Raw genomic sequence first — 20,405 nt, 5'->3', positions numbered from 1 at the left:
TCAAAGTCCCATTTCAAAGAGGACAGAGGCAAAAAGTACAGTTGTGTCAATGAGGCAATTTGGTGTAACAGACTTAGATATTTGTGCATACTGCAGGGCTGGGTATGCAGTTCAGCAGTAGAATGCTTGCCTAACATGCTCAGTGCCCTGGGTTTCATACCTAGCACCAGGGGAGAAAAGAATACTAGAAGAATCAGAAGGTAATCAGAAGGTATGGGACTTTGCAATCAGTGGAAGGCAAAAAGACAAAGACACAGATAAGCATGCCTGAACTTTTAAGAATGAGCAAAAGGAAGAATGCCAGAGCTGTTAACAGATACTGTGTACATTAGGATGAGGAGCCATTTTTGAGCTGACATAGTGGGAAATGATAGATTTTGCTTGGGATCTGTTGGTTTTAAAGTACCAATAGCCATCTGAGTCAAGTTATCCAATGGGCAGATTAGATCAGAGCTAGGACTATACTCCCAAGAATCATGCATAGTGGTGTGAATTGAATCAATGGGTAAGAGAGAACAGGAGTTCTGAGGGGGCCTGTTACAGAATGGATCTTGAGTGTCCTCCAAGCTCCATGTGTTAAAAGCTTGATTCCAGGTGGCACTACCAGGAGGCAGTAGAACCTTTAAAAGGCAGGGTTAGTGGGAAGGCCCCTGGGCACTTGTAGCATGTCTCTGAAGGGGATAATGGCCTGTTTCTTTCTCCCTTTTGCTTTCTGGCCAGGAGGTGAGCAGCTTTGCTCCAGTGGGTGCTTTGGCAATGATGTGTTACCTCGCCATAGGCCCAGAGCAATGGGGCCAGTTAATCATGAACTGCAACCTCTAAAACTGTGAATCAAAAAACAAATATTTTCTCTTTATAATTATCTCAGGTATTTTGCTATAGTGATGGAAAGCTGCCTAACAGAGGAGCCCTTTGAAGACAGGAGATACCTATGTTTAAGAACAGACAGGGAAAGTAGAGATTAATTGGTTAGAGGTGGGGCTGGGGATTCAGCTCAGCAGCACAACGGCTGCCTGGCAAGCGCAAGTTCGATTCCTGTATCTGAAAAAAAAAAACCAAAAAAAAAAAAAATAATTGGTTAGAGGGGTACAGAAAGGGAATCTTATTGTTTTGGGAACCCAGAGGTGCTAGATAACTTAAATTTGCTCCTCCAAATTCACTGTCCACTCTTCTTCATCCTGCTCTCAGCCCCTGAGGGTACCCTGTATGGCTCCATGCTTCTTGGCTTCAGGATGGGTTTAGTTAGAGGCGATCAAAGGAGAGAGGAGAGTAGAGTTTGCCTTGGGCTAGCTGTGATCCTTACCCAAAGTCCACTCATTGTTCTTTGATTCTCTCTCTCTATGGGCTCCGTCTCTCTCTGTCTTCTTCTGGGCCCAAGAGAGATAAATGCCCAGCTTCTCTTAGAATTTTCCTTATCCTTATCATTCCCTTAACGCTGCACTGTAATTAATCCCTGGTAAATCCTCCTAAATTATCCTATGTGAGTGCTCACTTTATTTCTTTTTGGGACCTTTATTAATATATGTTACAGATAAACTCTACCAAGGTTGAGCAGACATATGACTAGGAACACTAAGGTGTTTCTATATCCAATTAATAGTCCCTTGTATTCACTGGAATCAAATTTCAAATTTTAATTTCAGCAAAAATTCCACCTAGTCTTTGGGCTCATATTTAGGTCTTGTCATGCAATTAAGAGGAACATTTGGGAATCAAATTAGGGATTTTAAACTCATCCCACACCCACTCTTTTTCTTTTTCTTTTTCTTTTTTTTCTTCTATTTCTCTCTCTCCCCCCTTTATTCTTTTTCTTCTTTCTTTCTTTCTTTCTTTCTTTCTTTCTTTCTTTCTTTCTTTCTTTCTTTCTTTCTTCCTTTCTTCCTTTCTTCCTTTCTTCCTTTCTTCCTTTCTTCCTTTCTTCCTTTCTTCCTTTCTTCCTTTCTTCCTTTCTTCCTTCCTTTCTTTCTTTCTCTCTATTGGCACTGAGGATTGAACCCTCACACTGAGCTAGCTCCCTAGCCCTTTTTTCTTATTTTGACACAGGGTCTTGCTAAGTCACTTAGTTGCCCAGGCTGAGCTCAAACTTGTGAACCTCCTGCCTTTGCTTCTCAGAGTGCTGGAATTACAAGTGTGTGTCAAAATGTTTGGCTTCACATTTTTTTATAAAGATGCTAATCTATGCATAAAGAAATAAGCACAGGGGCTGGGGATTTAGCTCAGCAGCACACAGCCTGCCTGGCAAGCACAATGTCGTGAGTTCAATTCCCGGTACCAGAAAAAAAAAAAAAAAAGAAAGAAATAAGCACATCTATAGATAAGGGGGTTTGGCATTATTAATTTTGTAATACGCACATAGAATCTATGGCATAGTAGGCACATAAATTATAATTCCATTTGTCTGTAGAAAGTTTTTGAAAGTTGTTAAGGAATTGAGTAGTGTGATTAAAACAGTACTTATAGAATAATTCCTTTTGGTAGCAGTGATAGGATATGCAAATGCTCCTTGATTTATAACGGGGTTTATCCTGATAAACACATCTTACATTAGAAAACTGCAAGTGAAAAATGCACTTAAGCCAGGTGTGGTGGCACATACCTGTAATCTCAGGTGAAAAACATTCACAGTAGTGCCCATGAAGCAAAGAAACTTTAGACCAGAATCTCCAAAGAAAGGTAGGTGTATGTGCATGACAGAAATATGAAGCTAGAGAAGGTAAGGCAGCATACTGAATCTGTAACAATATGAGGGTTTATTAGAGAGTATGAAGAACCAAGAGTGATAGAGGAATAGGATAGTTTCTTTCGTCGATGCCAATTCACTAGATTTTGTCTTTGAAAGAGAATGAAGCAACGTAGTACTATTACTACTATTTTTGGAGGTCTTCTACTAATGGTGATACCATTTATGGTGGAAGCATTTATCATTTGAATCATTATATAACATATCTGACAGTTGACAGAATTTTGATTTGAAAAGACAGAGAGAGGACTGATACTCTTTTACCTTTCCAGGACCTTTGTTTGAGGCTGTTTAATTTGTTCTTAGGAAAAGTGTGTTAGATTCACCTGTGATGAGCTGTTCTTCTCACAGGCAATAAACTCATTCTTGTTTGCATTTTTTGTCTTTCTTTTTTAAAATGTACAAAATATAGGATTAGTTCACAGTTCACTCTGTGGTTATAAATCCTTTATAGAAGTAAAACAGACACCAGTTTTTCTTCATGTGTTTGAAGGACTGAATTATAGTGAAAAGTCAGTGTGCACAAAAACAAGTCCTTTTGTGTACAAACAACAAATCCAAGACTTAGCTGCAGAGTAAGAGGTCTCTTCTTTCGCAGAAAGCAGCACGCAACTAGTCAGAAAGGTCCATCTCTGCACTGATAGGCTCAAGGCTTATGGACCTCATGGAAGTGCATAGTGTCCCACCGATGTCCTCCCAGTTGACGGTGATTTGGATTTGACTTTCTCCTTATGATATCAGTCAATGAAAATCTCTTTCTCATTGTGTCTCATTAGTTATACTCGCCACTGGGCAACAGGTGGTTATAATTTGGCCAGTCCTCCTCTGCCTCTCTTTACCCTGTATTGCCCCCTTATACTCTTTTTATAGACTATGCAACTTTTTATAGACTACACGGCCTAGGAATGCTCCTCCCACCCCTTAACCCTTTCCTATGTCTTTTCAGAATCCATTAGGGATGAGAACATAGTAAATTGTGATTGTCACGATTAAGAACTATTTCCTAGTACATAACAGATTCTAGCCTGAAGACTTAAATTCTGAAGATTCAGGCTTCAAAAAGTGTATTTGTACATTATTTCATCAATACTCATTAACATAGAATGAACTCATAATTACAATAGCCAGCATTGAAAGCCTACTACATGCTAAGCATTTTATATATTTTAATTTATTTAATGTTCACAACAAAATTCTATGAGGCGGGTATTGCTACTATGCTCACCTTACAGATGGGCAATCGAGTTTCCAAACTTTTAAAAAAATTTTGTGCCATACAGGGGGCTGCACCTAAGCTTGAGTGTGCTAGATAAGTGCTGTACCACTGAGCTATGTCCCCATACCTTTTTATTTTTTGAGGCATGGTTTTTCTCAGTTGTCCAGGCTGGCCTCAAATTTGTGATCCTCCTGCCCCAGTCTCCCAAATACATAGCTGGGATTTCAGGCATGGGCCACCACACCTGCCGCAGACTATTAATAAAATGCAGGCCACATGGTCAGAAACTGCATTTAAATGCAAGCTATCTTGTTCCATAGTCTTTATCAAAACCCTGCATTGCTTTGCTTCTGTATTTATTTTGTTCAAGATGATCACTTATTGTACATCTTGGTCCTTTAGGTTTCTTAAGGATGATAGTATCGTTGGCAACTTGGATGGGATAATTCATGCCTGTGAGGGACCACCAGTCCCAGATTTTTCAGCCCATTTCATATCCTTATTGCCTGGTACTGAATATCAGTAGCTTACTGCCTGACCATCCCTCCATCACTGAGAAACCAAAATGCTCTCATTTCCAAATATTTCCATTTAAATTCTCTAGTTGAGAACTAATAGGGGAAAAGTTTGTATCAATTAAAAATAAATGCATACATATACAATACACCTATCTAATATCTATGTATCTCAGTTTTCTGAAAGTTTTCTGTATTTATAGATTTGTAACATTTTTTTTTTGTTGTTTGTTTGTTTCTGGTACCGGGAATCGAACGCATGACCTCACGCCTGCCGGGCAGGCGCTGTGCTGCTGAGCTAAATTCCCAGCCCCGATTTGTAACTTTTAACAACTGTAATAAACTTTTAAGAACACAACCAATAGGCAGAGAAAAGAATGAGTTTATGAACATGAGGTAATCTTTTAGGTGTGTGTGCCATACTGCTTTTTTTTATTTGTAAGTAAACAATTTCTAGGCTAAAAGATCTTAGGTAGTTTAACATTCATTATAAAGTAAGATAAACTACTGTTTACTCATGTGGCTAATCAACTTTTTTTATAGTGCAAAGATAAACTTGAATTTAGCCTGTGCCAAATCTCAAAGTCACACATCTGAAAGTCATGATTTTTTCCTGTTTATTTTTGGCTGTCAAATTTCAGACCATGACACAAATGCCTCTTTTCCTTTAGGAGCTCTGTAACAAGTAAACCATAAATTCAGTGGAGTAAAAGTGAATTTTGGTCTTGTATTTTCCAAGCTATACTAGGTCCCCTTTACTCAACTGCACAAATGGGCTAAATCTCGAAGGTCATTGCACAGTTGAACACCTAGAAAGGATGAAGTTTGGACTTTTCTTAACTCCATTTTTAAATGACTGATTTCCCAAGAATGTTAATAATAATGCTCTGTGGACAGATACATTCACTTACACAGACAAAAAAATGGTCAGCTATTAGATGGATCCTAAAATAAGGTATGCCTAGAAGTTTCCCCTTTTGGTTCACTTATTAAAATACCCCATCCGTTGTAAACAGAATATTTTATAATTTTATGCTATACCTTAGAAATACCAATGAAAGGTAACACATTAGGTTTTGTTCTTGCCCTCTACTGCCTGTAACATAACTGTTTTTGTAATATGCTGCCAGGTATGATATAGCCACATGAGATATCTTGGTATTCCCAAGGACATAAAATTTAGGCATCTTATCATTAGAACTATTTAAAGATGACGTGGAGATTTAAAATAAGAATTTCCCTTTGAATGCTGTGATTTGATAGACAAACCTATATAATCCTTGGTATAACAGAATGTTGGAATGCATATTATAAATCAAATAAAATGAAACTCACAAAAATGCTTTCGTACTTTTGTAACATTGTATTTATCCAAATTGTCTTCAACTATTTTTTCAACTACTATTTTATTTGTATTACTATGCTTAATTTACATGGAAAAAGACAACCAAGCAGTTCTGCCTCATGTCAGAAAAAGTTTCCAGTCAACACCAACTATGGTGTGACAAGTAACCAGGAATGATGACATCTTTGGGTCAAGAATGACCAGGAAGAATGGGCTCTGGTGCTTTGGTTCATCTCCAACAAGTACATGGCACAGTGGCCAGCACAACCCGCGCTCATCCTGAGCCTTTAGTGCTGGGCACATTCAAAATTTACAAAAACACACTTTTTCACTCTAATAGTTCAGGTTTTTTTTTTTCCTACATAGCCCACCAGTACCTGCTGCCTCAAGATGTAAACATAGCCAGGGTTGCCAGTGCACACCTGTAATCCCAGATCTCAGGAGGCTGAGGCAGGAAGATGGCTGTGAGTTTGAGGCTAGCCTGAGCTACATAGTGAGTTCAAGGCCCGCCTGCACTACAGAGCTAAACCCTTTCTCAAAAAAAGTAAAAGATGTAAACATACAGGAAAAAAGTGAACAGCATCTGCATAATATTCTCTCTACACATTGCTGTGGTAGTGTGAAAATACAAAATTAAGAAAGAAAAAGGAGAGAAGGGAAAGCAAGGAAGGAAGAAAGGAAGAGGAGGAAGGTCCTTAGATTTTTTGTTTGTTTGTTTTTTGAGACACGGCTTGCTATGTAGTCCAGGCTGGCCTTGACCTTGCTATGTAGTCCAGGTTGACCTGGAACTCACAGTGATTCTCCTGCTTCAGCCTCCTGCATCTGAGATTACAGGTTTGTGCCACCATCCCTGGGAGTTTTAGATTCTCACAACCTTTTATTCTGCAGTACAAGTTTGACTCTGATGCTAAGGTGACAGTCTATTTAGGTAGGTTTTTGTTTTCAGTGATGGAGACCTGGGAAAAGATGGATTTATCTCTTTTTTCTCAATAGTTATCAGATGGTACATGCTCCTCAGAGCCCTCATTCTCTGGAACTACAGCATGTTCCAGGATCACACTGCCTTCCTTATAATGAGGCTGTCTTTAGTGGCAAACTCATAGATCCAGCCCCGTTTGCTATTGCAGGTTTTGCAGCTCACATCTCATACTGATGCAGCGGCCAGGGAGCATGACCCAATCTTGAACTTCACTGTACTGCAGGTTAACTATCTTGTTAAAAATAAACGCTCTACCAGTGGTGCCTGTGAATCAAATGGAGATGAATTCTTAGCACTTGGTCTGGGTCAGATCAGAGTTTACACAAGAAAACAGATGGGTATCACTGACAAGATCAAGGAAAACACTGCCCATTTTGATAGCTGAAGTTCTAAGAGCACTGAGCAGCGGTGAAATGCTCCTTGCAGTAGCTCTTCGCTCCTCAGCCGGAAAGAAGCACCTTGAAATATTTTTATAGTTGAGGAAATCAGACAGCAAGCACACATTAGATTGTAGTTTATCCATTCTGTGTATGCATTATTGTTTTGTTTTAAACACTTACTATGCCACCTATTTTATTTATTCTTTGCTTAGGTAAGGGTGAGAAATGGATAAGAGGGATTGCTAGCTACAGTCCCTCTTTCTAGGCCATTTTTTTGTGAAGGAATATGGCAGTACTCTGCAAGTAGATTTCTTGTGGCTTCCTGCCAGGAGAGTTTGCTTAGCTTGATCTGTGGGAAGGAGAAAACCGTCAAATCTGAGTAGCTAATAGATTTCAGATTCTATGAACGTGAAAAAGGTATTTTTTAAAAAAGCATAAAAGATCATGTTGGATGCATTAGAGAGAAAAATGAAGAGCACTTTAGCTTAATTTTTTTCTATCTGCAAAGGACTGAGTGGCTTAAATGGAAACATAAGTGATAACAAAAAGTGAAATGTTCAGGAAAACTCAAATTGAAAGAAGAATTTGTATTACTATAAAATTAGGGTCCTACCCATACAAGTATAGATGAATTAAACTAGTGGTCTGGAATAAGGCATTTGGTCTAACCATTCATAAGTCAACAAATATTTGTGTGGGTTATGACGAGTAAGACATAGTCATTGAAGAATGAACCTAACACTCAAGAGTAGTGGTGGTTTTTCTAAGGTGGTTCTGGAAGACTCAGAAGGAGTTTAGGTAGAGAAGGAGGATTTGTAATGACAAACAGGATGCTGGAATTGGGAGCAGTGCATAAGAGAGAGAATGAAGTATTAACAAAATAATGAAAGCTGTCCAGTCGTTCTGAAAAACTAAAATTTAATTATGTTTAGTGAAATGAGTGTTTAGTGAAATGCAAAAAACCATAAAGCAAGTTAGGTATTACAAAGATTCAGGAGTAGAAATCAAGAAAAATCAGAAAGAAATAGAATATAAATATGGAAGAAGTCTAGGAAAGAAGTTAGAAAAGTACCATCTGGATGGCTGAGATGTTTGGAGAAAAATGGAAAAAAATTAACATGTGTGTTTTATTTTAGTTTTAAAATTTATACCTAAACAAACTCTCTTTCACAACTGAGCCTGACTTCAAAGGTAAAGATGTTGCCGGTGAAATGATACTATAGAGATGGGTATTATGGGTCAGGACAGGATATATACTGAATTGGGTAGGTAGTGGCAGAAAGGATTTTGGCATGGAGGTAGAAGATGTGGATTAGGCTAAGTAACTTAAAGAAAGACAATGGCAATCTAAAACAAGCTTAACTGTAGGTGATAGAATATACAAGGTCAAGGGCTATAGTTCAAGGATACAAGAAAAATCTCAAAAGAAAAAAGCACATACAACCATAATTTGAAAGTATACATACATATATATGCAAGTATATGTAAGTAAAACTGATTGTCTAACAGAGTCAAATATTGTTGGCAATTATAGAAAAAAATAGATAAATCTTACAGTCCAGGGGAAAATTTGGGTCAGAACTTGGTGAAATGAATTCATCATTAATTATTCATCTGCAGTTTAGATCGCTTCTATTGTCTTGGGTTGTATTTGGATAGCAAACCTGAGTCAACATTACATTGCACAGATCTGAAAAACTCAAAGTACGATATATTTATCAACAACATCAAAAACCACATAATTGCTACCTGAAAAGCGAAAAGGAAAGTCATTTATATGAGACAATAGCACTCGTCGGGCATGAAGGAGAAGCATCAGCATTGGTTTTAGAGTAAGATCTGAGTTTGAATTTCTGCGGTCCCTGTATAGGACACAAAATTTTTTTGAGTCTCCTTTCCATGGGGTACCTTTACTGGAGTAAGGACTGCTAGGAATTACTGTAAAGCACTAGCATAATAATACCTACATAGAAAGCTTTTAAATGGCTAACCTTCCTTATTTTATTACGCATACACACACACACCTCTTTCATATTTACTTCACATTAAAAAAGTTTGGAGAAAGGTTTTATATAAACTATTTTTTGTCTACTCATTTAAAAACAATTTCTAGGATAAAGTTCCAGAACAATAAAATATTGGGTTGTGCTTCAATTTTTTGTTTTATCATGGGATTGACTGTATGCAATGTATCACGTACATAAAGCAGACGTTAACTTTAGGTGCTTTTGTATCTATGAAATTCTATATTTTTCATTTCTATATGTCAAATGATTAATTTTTTATAAAATGTATATTTTTGTTTTCCCTATTGTGTCACAAAATCAAGTACTTCTGGAACTGTCATGGTAGTGATAATATCTAGCAAACCAGTGTTTCTTTTTTTTTTTTTTGTAGGAATGCAGGTGGGATTTATTATAAAAGAAACAACTCCTTGGGAAACCTAAGAGGGATATTCTGGACCGGGAAGACAGACATGAAGATACAAAATTACAAGTGTTTTAAATCTAGCCCTGTCCCCAAGGAGACAGCTGAAAGAAACAGGCAATTCTGTAAAATTATACTTAAAAGTCCTAAAAACTTGATTAAAATCTAAATTTGTCTTGCTTTTAAAAAATTTAATATATCAAAAGGCCTGTTTTAGTGACATGCTAGCCCCACTGGAAAGGAAATTCGGTACCCATGATGTGCTTAAGTTACCAGCCAGCTCACACTTCTAAACCCAGGTGTGGATTGATATGTGTCTTTAAACCCAGCCACAAGGTTCAGGAGTCAGCTAAGACTGCGCACCCACCTGCCAACTGTCCAGTGTCCTCCTCCTACAGAAGGGTGGGCAGGGCGGGGACACCCTTACTTGATAGTGAAGGACCAAGAGCCATACTGACCACCCCTACCCAAAAGGAGATCCTTATTTCTATACCCAATTTAGTACCCAGTAACCAGGTTGATTTCCTCCTTTTAGAAAAACACACACACACACACACACATACATATCTACATACCCACATGTAATTTTTTTGTTTTTACAATTAAATGTAAAAATACTACTCTTTTTTGTGTTATAAATGGAGGACCAGGTGGTAAGAACTGTTTCTTTTTTCAAAGTAGGGATATCCATCAGTTCACTCAGCTTTGTGTTCTGAGGGCATGGAGCCCCAAGCAGGGGAGCATGGCAGCAAGAGACCAAGGAAGGGCATCCCTCCTTGATCCCAGCCACTCCTCCACTAATTTCTACTTATACCTTAGAAAACAGCTTCCCATCAAGAGAGGTCCTCACTTCACCCAAGTCAGGCCTCTCCCTTGTCAGCTACCCTGAGGAAAAAAATCTTCCTCCCCTGCTCCTTCATGAACACATCTGCTCTGTCCGGAGAGCTCACCTACTGGACCAGCACACTCAGGGAAAGCAGTGGTTAGTTTCCCTACCCGTGTCCCCACTAATGCATTAGAAAGTTTCCGTGATAGGGACAGAGGGAGTGCATGGGTGTGAAAGATTAAGAACCTGACCCCTCTTATCCTAGCCAAAGAAAGCAAGATTAATGAGCATAAGAAGAAAAAAAGACCTTGATATTACAGCCTTTGAGTTACACGGGACAAGGAGGACAGCTGGGAGACAGGGAGGAGCTGGAGGGCGGAGAACTAGCAAGGGCTCAGTGGTTGCAAGTCTAGTCCACTTACTTTTTGTACTGAAAGGGCTCATCGGCAGCCTCATTGAGAAGACAGGTGTGGATGAGGGCTTCTGTCACCGCAAAGGGGTCACAATTGGCAGAAGGATGACGGTCTTCAAAGTAACCCATCTTCTCCTGGCCAATAGTCCGGGGAATGCGGATGCTGGTGCTACGGTTGGCTACACCAGCAGAAAAGTCATTGATGTTGGAGGTTTCGTGGAATCCAGTTAAGCACCGGGCATTGTCCAGGCCCCCCTTGGGATCATAGGCATGGATGTGGTACTGGTGCTGCTTGCTTAGTTTCTCAGTGGCCTCCTCAGTGTACTTCAGACCGTTCTCCTACCGCATGGCCTTTGTGCTGACGTTGGTGTGACAGCCTGCACCATTCCAATTCCCAGAAGTGGGCTTAGGATCAAAGGTTGCTATCACTCTAAAGTCTTCACATACGTGATGCAAGATGAAACGGGCCACCCAGAGATGGTCTCCCATGGAGATTCCTTCACAGGGTCCTATTTGGAATTGCCCACTGGGCAGGCGTGACTTCAGCGTTCGTCCCAGTAATCTTGATTCCGGTGTACAAACAGGCCCGATAATGAGCCTCTGCAGTATCCCTGCCATAGGCCTTGTCTGCTCCCACACCACAGTAACATGGACCTTGGGGCCTGGGAAAGCCGTTGGAAGGCCAACCGAAGGGGTGGCCATCAGTCCCCATCAGAGTATACTGCTGCTCCATTCCTAACCAGGGGTGCTGGTTGCATACCATGTCCATTATCTGTCTACAGGTGTGTTTTAAATTGGTCTCTGCAGGCTTCCGGTTACACTTGAAAGCTTCACAGAACACCAGTTTGTTGGGGTCTTTGCAGAAGGGGTCCCGAAACATGGCAACAGGGATGAGGTACATGTCACGGTTGGAGCCTTCTGACTGGAAAGCCCTATAGCCATCAAAATTCCACTCAGGCAGCTCTTCTACACACTTGGGCTCACTGTCCAGGGTGCGGGTCTTGCAGCGCAGTCCTTCTCCAGTACCATCAGTCCAGATATACATGGCTTGGACCTTGTCGCCCTGAGGCAGGGACATGTACACCTGCTTGATGCCTTTGTTCAAGTGGGAACTCGCTATGGTGGCCATGGTGGAAGATGTTTGGGTGGCGAGCGGGGCACGATGTCCGCGAGAGCGAGGCAAGGAGGGCGGAGAGGCCAAGTTGTGCTCACACAACCCGCGCTGCTCCCATGCTCCGAGCTCCAGTGTTTCTTTTTGACAGAAATCAGGAACCCAGTGATCCCGACAGATAAACCTATTTTCCAGTGCAAGAATTGAACCAGGGCCTCACATATGCTATACAACTGCTCTGCCACTGAGCTACAGCCCCTAGCTCACAGATACATATTTTGAAGGTCAATATCTTTATTTAACAACATATGAATAGTACAAATAAATATCTGTAGTAAAACTGTAATGGTGCAACTGGCATTATTTTGCCAACATGTGACCGATTTGCACATATTTTACTTATGGTAAAATACATAATTCAATAACGAAATACAGTAAACAAACATTTTCCAACTCATAACATGGAGAGAGAAAAAGTCATTTATATTCAAAAATTTTGAGGCTACAGTGCCTTTTCATTGATCACTGTCTAAATGGTAACCTGGTTAATCAAATGAGTTTTAAAACTGCAGCCCCAGCAGGGTGTGGTGGCATACACCTGTGATACCAGCACTTTAGGAGACTGAGAAATGCCAAATTCAAGCAATAAATGGAATTGCAAGCTCAAGCCCAGCCTGAGCAATTCAGCAACTTAGGGAGACTGTGTGTCAAAACAAACAAACAAACATAGTCTGGGGGTGTAGCTCAGTACAAGGGCCTTGAGCTCAATCTCCAGTAATAAGCAATGGAAATATATATATATATTCCCTTACCATTATTATAAAAGTTGGAGACATTGCCATTAGTTTCTTTCTCTCTTTTTTCTAACAAAAGCTACCAGCTTTCTGTAACTGCAAGGTGCTTAACCCAAGCCAGACACCACATCTGCCCTCTCTCTAATGTTGGCCACAGTCCTATAGTCCCAGAGACTGCTTACTGCCCTCCCAGCACACATCCTCTTCTTCACTGTTTCAGTTTTGTTGGAGGTGGCAATATGTCCAGTGCAAAACTCCATTTCCCAGCCTTCTTTGCAGACAGAAGCACCCATAAGACATAGCTGGTGATGAGATCTAAGGGAAAATTAATAGTAGTTCCAGAAAAATCTTTTTTAACAAAGGCCACCTCAGCTGGCATGCTTTCTTTCTTTTTCCCATTTCTTCTGTCAAAGAAAACTTACAATACTTGAGGTGAATTAGCTAATTATGCGTTGACAAGCACAAGTGGAGAATGGCTGAACAAGAAAACAAAGTTTACTGTTCCTGGTGACATTATGAAACAGAGTGGACATAGAAGCCTGGATGGCCCTACTGCCAACACATGTGATGAAAATAACCCTTGTTTTTCAAGTTTGTAATTCTGTTACCCTCTGTTGATTCATCTGCAAAGAAAATGTTGACCTTTAAATTGGTGTCTGATAGGAGGCAGCCCAGTCCAAAGAAGACAGAATAATTTGATATATAGGTGTTCAAGTAGTTAATGATCTGATTTAAAAGTGCTTTGGGGTCTTTAGATTTAAAATGCTATTACACAACATGGGAAAGATATTATGAAAAGAGCTGAATAGAGCTGGGCATATTGCACACACCTGTAATCTCAGTACTGATGAGGCAGGAAGATCTCTCTGAGTTCAAGGCCAGTCTTGGCTACATAGTGAGTTCAAGGCCACCAGGTTGGGCTACTGAACTACAAGCAAGACCCTGTCTCAAAAATAGAAATAGATAAAATAAGAAAATAGCTAAACATTGTCTTAACTTTATTTCCATACATTTTTATATTGGGCAAGTTTCTTTAGTCCGAGTTCTGAGTTTACTTTTTTTGTGTGTGTGGTGCTGGGGATGGAACCCAGGACCTTGGTGAATATTAGACAAACAATCTACCACTGAGTTACAAACTCAACCATATGCATAATTAATACAAAAGAAATATACTACGTTATTTTTAAGATTCTTTACAGAAAGAACTATTAAAATGCAGTACACATTAGCCTATAATAAAACAACAATGGCAATGACCTAGGCCCCAAAGGCATAATTTCTGGTAATCTTATGAATAGTACTGAGCCATAAATGTTCATGACACAAAATTTAAAATATAAGAGTAGTACTATCCCTAAGGCTTAGAGGAAGTTTAAGCAGACAGGTGTACTCTGTATGGCTGTTTCAAATGAAAAAGCTGGATGGAGTCACAAAAGAATGTGGACTCTAGCTTTATTTTTGTTTTTCTAGACAGATCGTGCTTTTTTATAAAAGAAACAATCAAAAGTGCACTACAAATACATGAATGAACGTAATAAAAATCCTCTCATCCAACACTGGTAGGTGACTGTAGATGGAGAAAGTCAATTAAACAGATATTAAAATATGACACATAGCTGGGGAAATAGTTCATTGATAAGGTATGTTCCACCCCAACACAAAACAAAAACCAAAAGAAAACGTACACAATAAAACAATACATATCTTAAGCTTTTAATTTTAATTTAAACTCCAAATATTTTTCACTTGCCAGCAAATACATGTAAATTTTTACTAACTTTTTCTAGGCATTTGCAGTTGTCTTACAATTAATTTGACAGCAAATCCTTTAATGATCTTTTTTCACACTTCATTGTGTGAAGTATGTTTGTTTCACATTCATTATATACTACTTAAATACAGTAATATAATTTGAGCAAGTTTAACTGGTATAAACAGGCTTGGGGATTGCAAGATACTCCATGGGAGTGAAAGTTGTAATGGACAGAAGGATAGTTCTGTACATACCATGGTATGGACATGAGCTGGAGGGAACGAGGAGCACCAGTTAATCTTGCAAATAAAGGGCACATTTGCACACATGGCAAATAAAGTGAACATCATGAGAGCTCTTGTGTTCTCCTCATTATTGGTAGATATTCCATAATAAGATGTTAAGCTACTTTATTCATTCTTTCACATGGGTCATTTATTCATTCTAGAATACGGGTCTTTAGAAGTTAGTGAAATGAATATGAAAATGATATTCTCCATATCCTCCCCTTTCTTTTTCCCATCTTGTTCTTATGAGCAAATTCTTGCCTTAGAAAATATTTTTCTGATTGTCTCCCTGTCATTTTCCTCTGCGCCCAGAGGGTCTTGGGTTCCAGTTGTTATGATTATTATGGGGATTTGACCTCTGTCCATAAACCCTGACTCTCATGGATGGCTCAACTACTGTCAAAATTATCCAGCATTGTGCATCAGGATTCAGATACAAGTTCGAGTTCTATTCTGTTTTACAACCTTGGACTATGTTAATTAATATTATTTAGACTTTATTTCCTTTTTTGAAAAAGTAAGAGCACTTAGCTTACAGGCTTGTTAAATTATATGACCACAGTGAAGGCTAGCACAAATAAACAGTGAAATGTTTGCTTTCTTCCCATTTCCTTGATGCCACTAATGTTTGGCCTTTGCCCATTACTTCTCATCACGTTTCTGACCCAGAGCTTTGAACACTCACAGACCACTGGAATACCTCAATAGTTAACCAATTACTCACTGGCATCTCTGTCCTTGAGGAGCCCAGATGATATGCTTGCTGGTTCATACCATTTCCTGGTAACCACCACAAAGATTCATCAGCTTGCACAGTAAATTCATTCATTTCCCATAGCTCCTTCTGCATTCATCCTCTCTACTTCTGAATTTGTCACTCAACATGTATTAAACAATTATTATATACAACACTGCTGGGTGGAGGAGGCACATTTGCACATTTGCACATTTGCATGCACACATGCAATCTGTGGCCCAGTCAAATTTTTTTTTTTTTTTGTCTTTTTCCGGTACCAGGAACCGAACTCACGACCTTGCACTTGCCAGGCAGGCGCTGTGCCACTGAGCTAAATCCCCAGCCCCATGGCCCAGTCAAATTTGCACATAAAATTAACCATCATCTTGGGAACTGTGCTAGTTACTTTACTCATATTCTTGTCATTTTGTCTGATCTCAGAGAAGTCAAGTCTTCTGTAGCCTGATGGTCACACCTGTACTGTTGATCCTGTCTTCTGCTCCCGAGCTTTGCAATATCCACTGTACCTTTCTTACAATTTCAGTTTTCCCTGCTCTTTCTCTACCTAAAGATATGCTCTGGTGGTGTTGCCCTTTGAATTAAAAAAAAGTTATCTTTGAATGTGAAAGAAACAGGTGTGTGTGTGTCTGCATGTCCGGTGGGGAGGGTCAAGCAAAGGGGGTGGGGGAATAATCAAAGTATATTATGTGCATGTACAAATCTGCCAAAATGAAACTGATTAATCTATATAACCAATAAGAAAGTCAAGAAACAAAAATATATGCCATATTTTATCATTTGGGTTTTCATTCCACTCACCCTTTTTTGGTACAAAAAGTTATATTCTCTGCCTTTAATTATTCACTAAAATTTTTGGTGATCTAATTTACCTTATCTATTCTGTCTCTATATTCCACTAAAAATATACCTTTGTGAAAATCAACATCAAATATGCCAGCCTAATGACTTTGGTTCAATCTTCACTTGATGTTTTGATAACTTTTTAAAAATACTACTATGCTTTTCTGAAATTCTCTTTGCTTTGGTAAGTCAGATTCCTGATTCTCTACCTCCTTCACTGCTAACTTAAATATTTTTTTCTTGTCCTGTTTCCTTTGGTAAATGTTTCTGATTGCCTTTTGAACTTCTAGGAAAAAATTAAATTCCACTCCATATTTATTTCTATACTATAGGTTCAAAAGGAAAACACTTACCTTTGGTAATTGGTATCTGAAAGATTTTTCTGCTTAAAATACACATATTTGTATGAACATATACATACAAAATTTAAGCAGACTAAAGTAATATGTTAAGCTACTTAAAATTCTGGCTAAAACACTTTTCCCCCCAAATTTTTAGCTGTTTTCCACATAGAATACTGGAAGCATAAACTGACAACTTTTCAGGTGAACAAGCTGGCTATATGTATAATAGTGTTTAAAACACATCTCATAACTTCCTCCTCTAGAATGTATCTTAAGGAGCAAACTGGAAATGCTTGACATAATGCCTGATTCTCTTTTCTCATACCTCACATCCAAGCCAATACAAATCTATTTCTGATCTCTTTTAATCCCATTATCCAAACCACCATCATTGCCCATCTGGATTCCAGCAAGAGCCTCCTGACTACTTTTCTTGTTTCTACTCTTCTTTATGTAGTCTACTGTCATAGAATAGCCAAAATGATCACACAACTCTGTAACACGCTCCAATGGCTTCCTATGTTAGTCAGCATTACAGGCCAGATCCCACTCATCATCGTAAAGATTTGACGTAAACTGGCTCTATCCATTATTTGTTGGATTTCACCTCATACAACTTTCCATGCCCACTCTGCTTCACGTACTCTGTGCTCCTTGCGGTTCCTCACAATGTCATATCCTCTCCAGGCTCAGGGTCTCTACAGGCTTTTCTCTGTCTGGGATGTTTCCCTCCAACATCCACCTGGCTTGCTGCTTCACTGCTTTCAGGTGTTTGCTCAGATGTCAGTTTCTCAATGAGTTCTTTCTTAACTGCCCTATTTAAAAATACAATCCCCTTCCCTCCTTTTATCCTTAAAATAAAAAAAAAATAAAAAATAAAAATACAATCCCCGCACTACTACCTCAGCACATCATTTTCCATTCCTGCTTTACACCTTTCTCAAGCACTTACTTGACATAATAAGTAGCTAATACATTGTCTTTTTTTTGTTCTCCATAAGAGCAAAGATTCTGGATTGTTTGTTTACTTATGCACAAGGTGTGGTAAAAATATACAGTAAATGTTTAAATTTAAAAATATTTATTGCAATAAAAGACACGTTGCCAATAATCCCCCTTAAAGTACTTTTTCTCATGTTAAGCACACTTATTTTCCTGCTACTCTTTTTTTTTATTTTAGTGAAGAGAACAAAAACAAATTAACAAAAACAAAGACATAAACAAAACCACATAAAATAATAAAAATGATACAGAATTTCAAACAAGGTGATAGGAAATTAACAATTTGTATTACATAATGTTATCCTCAAATTGGTTACTCAGATAACCAGATATAAACATGTAAGATTGATCAATTAAACATTAACTGTTCTTTTCAATAAATCAATAGAAATTAGTAGTACCATTATCTTAGCTATCTTGTGTATATATATTTTTTCCTCTTCTTTTTCTTTCTTTTCTTTCTTTCTTTCTTTCTTGCTTGCTTTCTTTCTTTCTCTCCTCTTTTCCCTCGTACTATCTGTTCTTTCCTATTGAGCAGTTTCTTTCCCTTTCACAATATCTATTGTACCTTTCAGATTTTATTTACTCTTTCAGGTTCTTACACTAGGGAGACAATACTATATTTACACATGTGAGTCTGATTTATTTCAGTTATGAGTATGGTCTCTAGTTGCATCCATTTACCTATAAAAACCTCAAGTTTATCTTTTTTTACAGCTGAGTAATACTACACTATACAAAAATACCACATCTTTTTTTTATCCATTGCTCAGTTGATGGGCATTTGGGTTTTTTCCATGATTTAGCTATGACAAATTGAGTTGCTATAAACATGGGTGAACATATATTGCTGTGGTATGACGTTTTCAGTTCTTCTAGAATAATAACCAAAAGGGAAATAGCTGGATTGAATGGGACCTCTAATCCTAGTTTACTGAGGAATCTCCAAACTGATTTCCATATTGGTTGTACCAGTCTACATGCCCACCAACAGTACAGAAGTGTTCCTTTTCCCCCCACAGCCACTCCAGCATTTTTTATCAGTTGATTTCTTGATGATAGTCATTCTTTCTGGGGTGAGATGGGATGTCAGTGTTGTTTTAATTTGCATTTGTCAAATGACTAATGATATTCAACATTTTTTCATGTATTTATTTGTCATTTGTATTTATTTATCTGAGAAGTGTGTATTCACTTCAGATTCCCATTTTTGGATTAGGTCTTTGAATTTGGGGGCCTGATTTTTAAAAAAATTCTTTATATGTACCAGATAGAAGTCCTTTGTCTAAGGGACAACTGGCTAAAATTTTGTCCCAATTCATGGGTTTTCTTTTTACTCTGTTGGTGATTTATTTTGATGTGCAAAAACTTTTCAATAAGATGAGATCCCAGTTGTTGATTCTTTGAAGTACTTCCCATGCAGTTTGGTTTGCCTACTGCTATGTCTTCAAGATTTCTACCTACTTTCTCTTCCAGTAGATTTAGTGTTTCTGTTTTAATATTTAGACCTTTGATCCATTTTGACTTTAGTGCATGGTGATAGATATGGGTCTAGTTTTAGTCTTCAGCATGCTGATAGCCAGTTTTTCCAGCACCATTTATTGAAGAGGCTATCTTTCTTCCAGTGAACATGTTTGGCTCCTTTGCCCAAGATAAGGTGTCTGAGTGTTTTGGGGGTTGTGTCTGCATCTTCTACTCTGTTCCACTGATCCTCAGCCCTGTTTTTTTTTTTGGCCAGTACCATGCTGATTTTATCACAGTAGCTTTGTAGTATAATTTCAAGTCAGGGATTGTTATGCCTCTTACCTTGCCTTTGTTGCCCAGGATTGTTTTTGCTATTCTGTGTCTCTTCTGGTTCCAGATGAATTTTAAGAACGTTTTCTAAGGACCATATTTTGATTGGGATTGCATTGAATTTGTATAATAACTTTGGGAATATGGTCATTTTCATAACATTGGTTCTTCCTATCTATGAGCAAGGAATATCTTTTCATTTTCTGAAATCTTCTTTGATCTCTTTTTTCAGAGTACTGTAATTTCACTGTATAGATCTTTTACTTCTTTTGTTAAGTTGATTCCTAACTATTTCAATTTTTTGGATGCTATTGTGAAAGGTATCGTGTCCCTAATTTCTCTCACAGTGTGTTTGCTATTTGTGTACAGGAAGGCTATTGATTTTTTAGTGTTGACTTTGTATCCCCTACACTACTGAATTTGTTTATTAATTCTTGGAGTCTTTTGGTGGGGTTTTGGGGGTCTTCCATGTAACTATCACGTTATCTGCAAATAATGGTGATTTCATTTCTTTCTTTCCTATCCTTATTCCTTTTATTTCTCTCTCTAGTCTAATTGCTCTGGCTAATGTTTCCAGAACTATGTTGAATAGGAGTGATGACAGTGGACATCCTTGTCTTATTTCTAATTTAAAGTGAAAGCTTTCAAATTTTGTCTATTTAGTACGATGCTGGCTGTTGATAGATGGCTTTGATCAGATTGAGATAAAGACTATCTATTCTGATTTTCTGTAGAGTTTTTAACGTGAATGAGTGTTGGACTTTGTCATAAGCCTTTTCTTCATCTATTGAGATAATCATGTGGTTTTTGTCTTTAGCTCTGTTGAAATGGTGTATTACATTTATTGATTTGCATATATTGAACCATCCCTGCATTGCTGGGA

The 20,405-nt window shown here is 38.3% G+C and overlaps 1 protein-coding gene and 2 pseudogenes across 1 annotated transcript in view; all 3 read right to left on the bottom strand.

Moving 5' to 3' along the window:
* Wdfy2 (WD repeat and FYVE domain containing 2) overlaps positions 1 to 20,405 on the bottom strand; it is a 277,243-nt gene that overhangs the window by 240,691 nt on the left and 16,147 nt on the right. The window lies entirely within an intron of this gene.
* Positions 6,803 to 7,168, bottom strand: LOC102013641 (annotated as a pseudogene).
* LOC102003679 lies at positions 10,722 to 12,110 on the bottom strand (annotated as a pseudogene).

Source organism: Chinchilla lanigera, unplaced genomic scaffold (assembly GCF_000276665.1).
Source record: "Chinchilla lanigera isolate Chin_1 unplaced genomic scaffold, ChiLan1.0 scaffold00030, whole genome shotgun sequence".
NCBI classification, from domain to species: domain Eukaryota; kingdom Metazoa; phylum Chordata; class Mammalia; order Rodentia; family Chinchillidae; genus Chinchilla; species Chinchilla lanigera.
The sequence above is the reverse complement of the archived record's forward strand: the minus strand, read 5'-3'. Positions and strand labels throughout refer to the sequence as shown.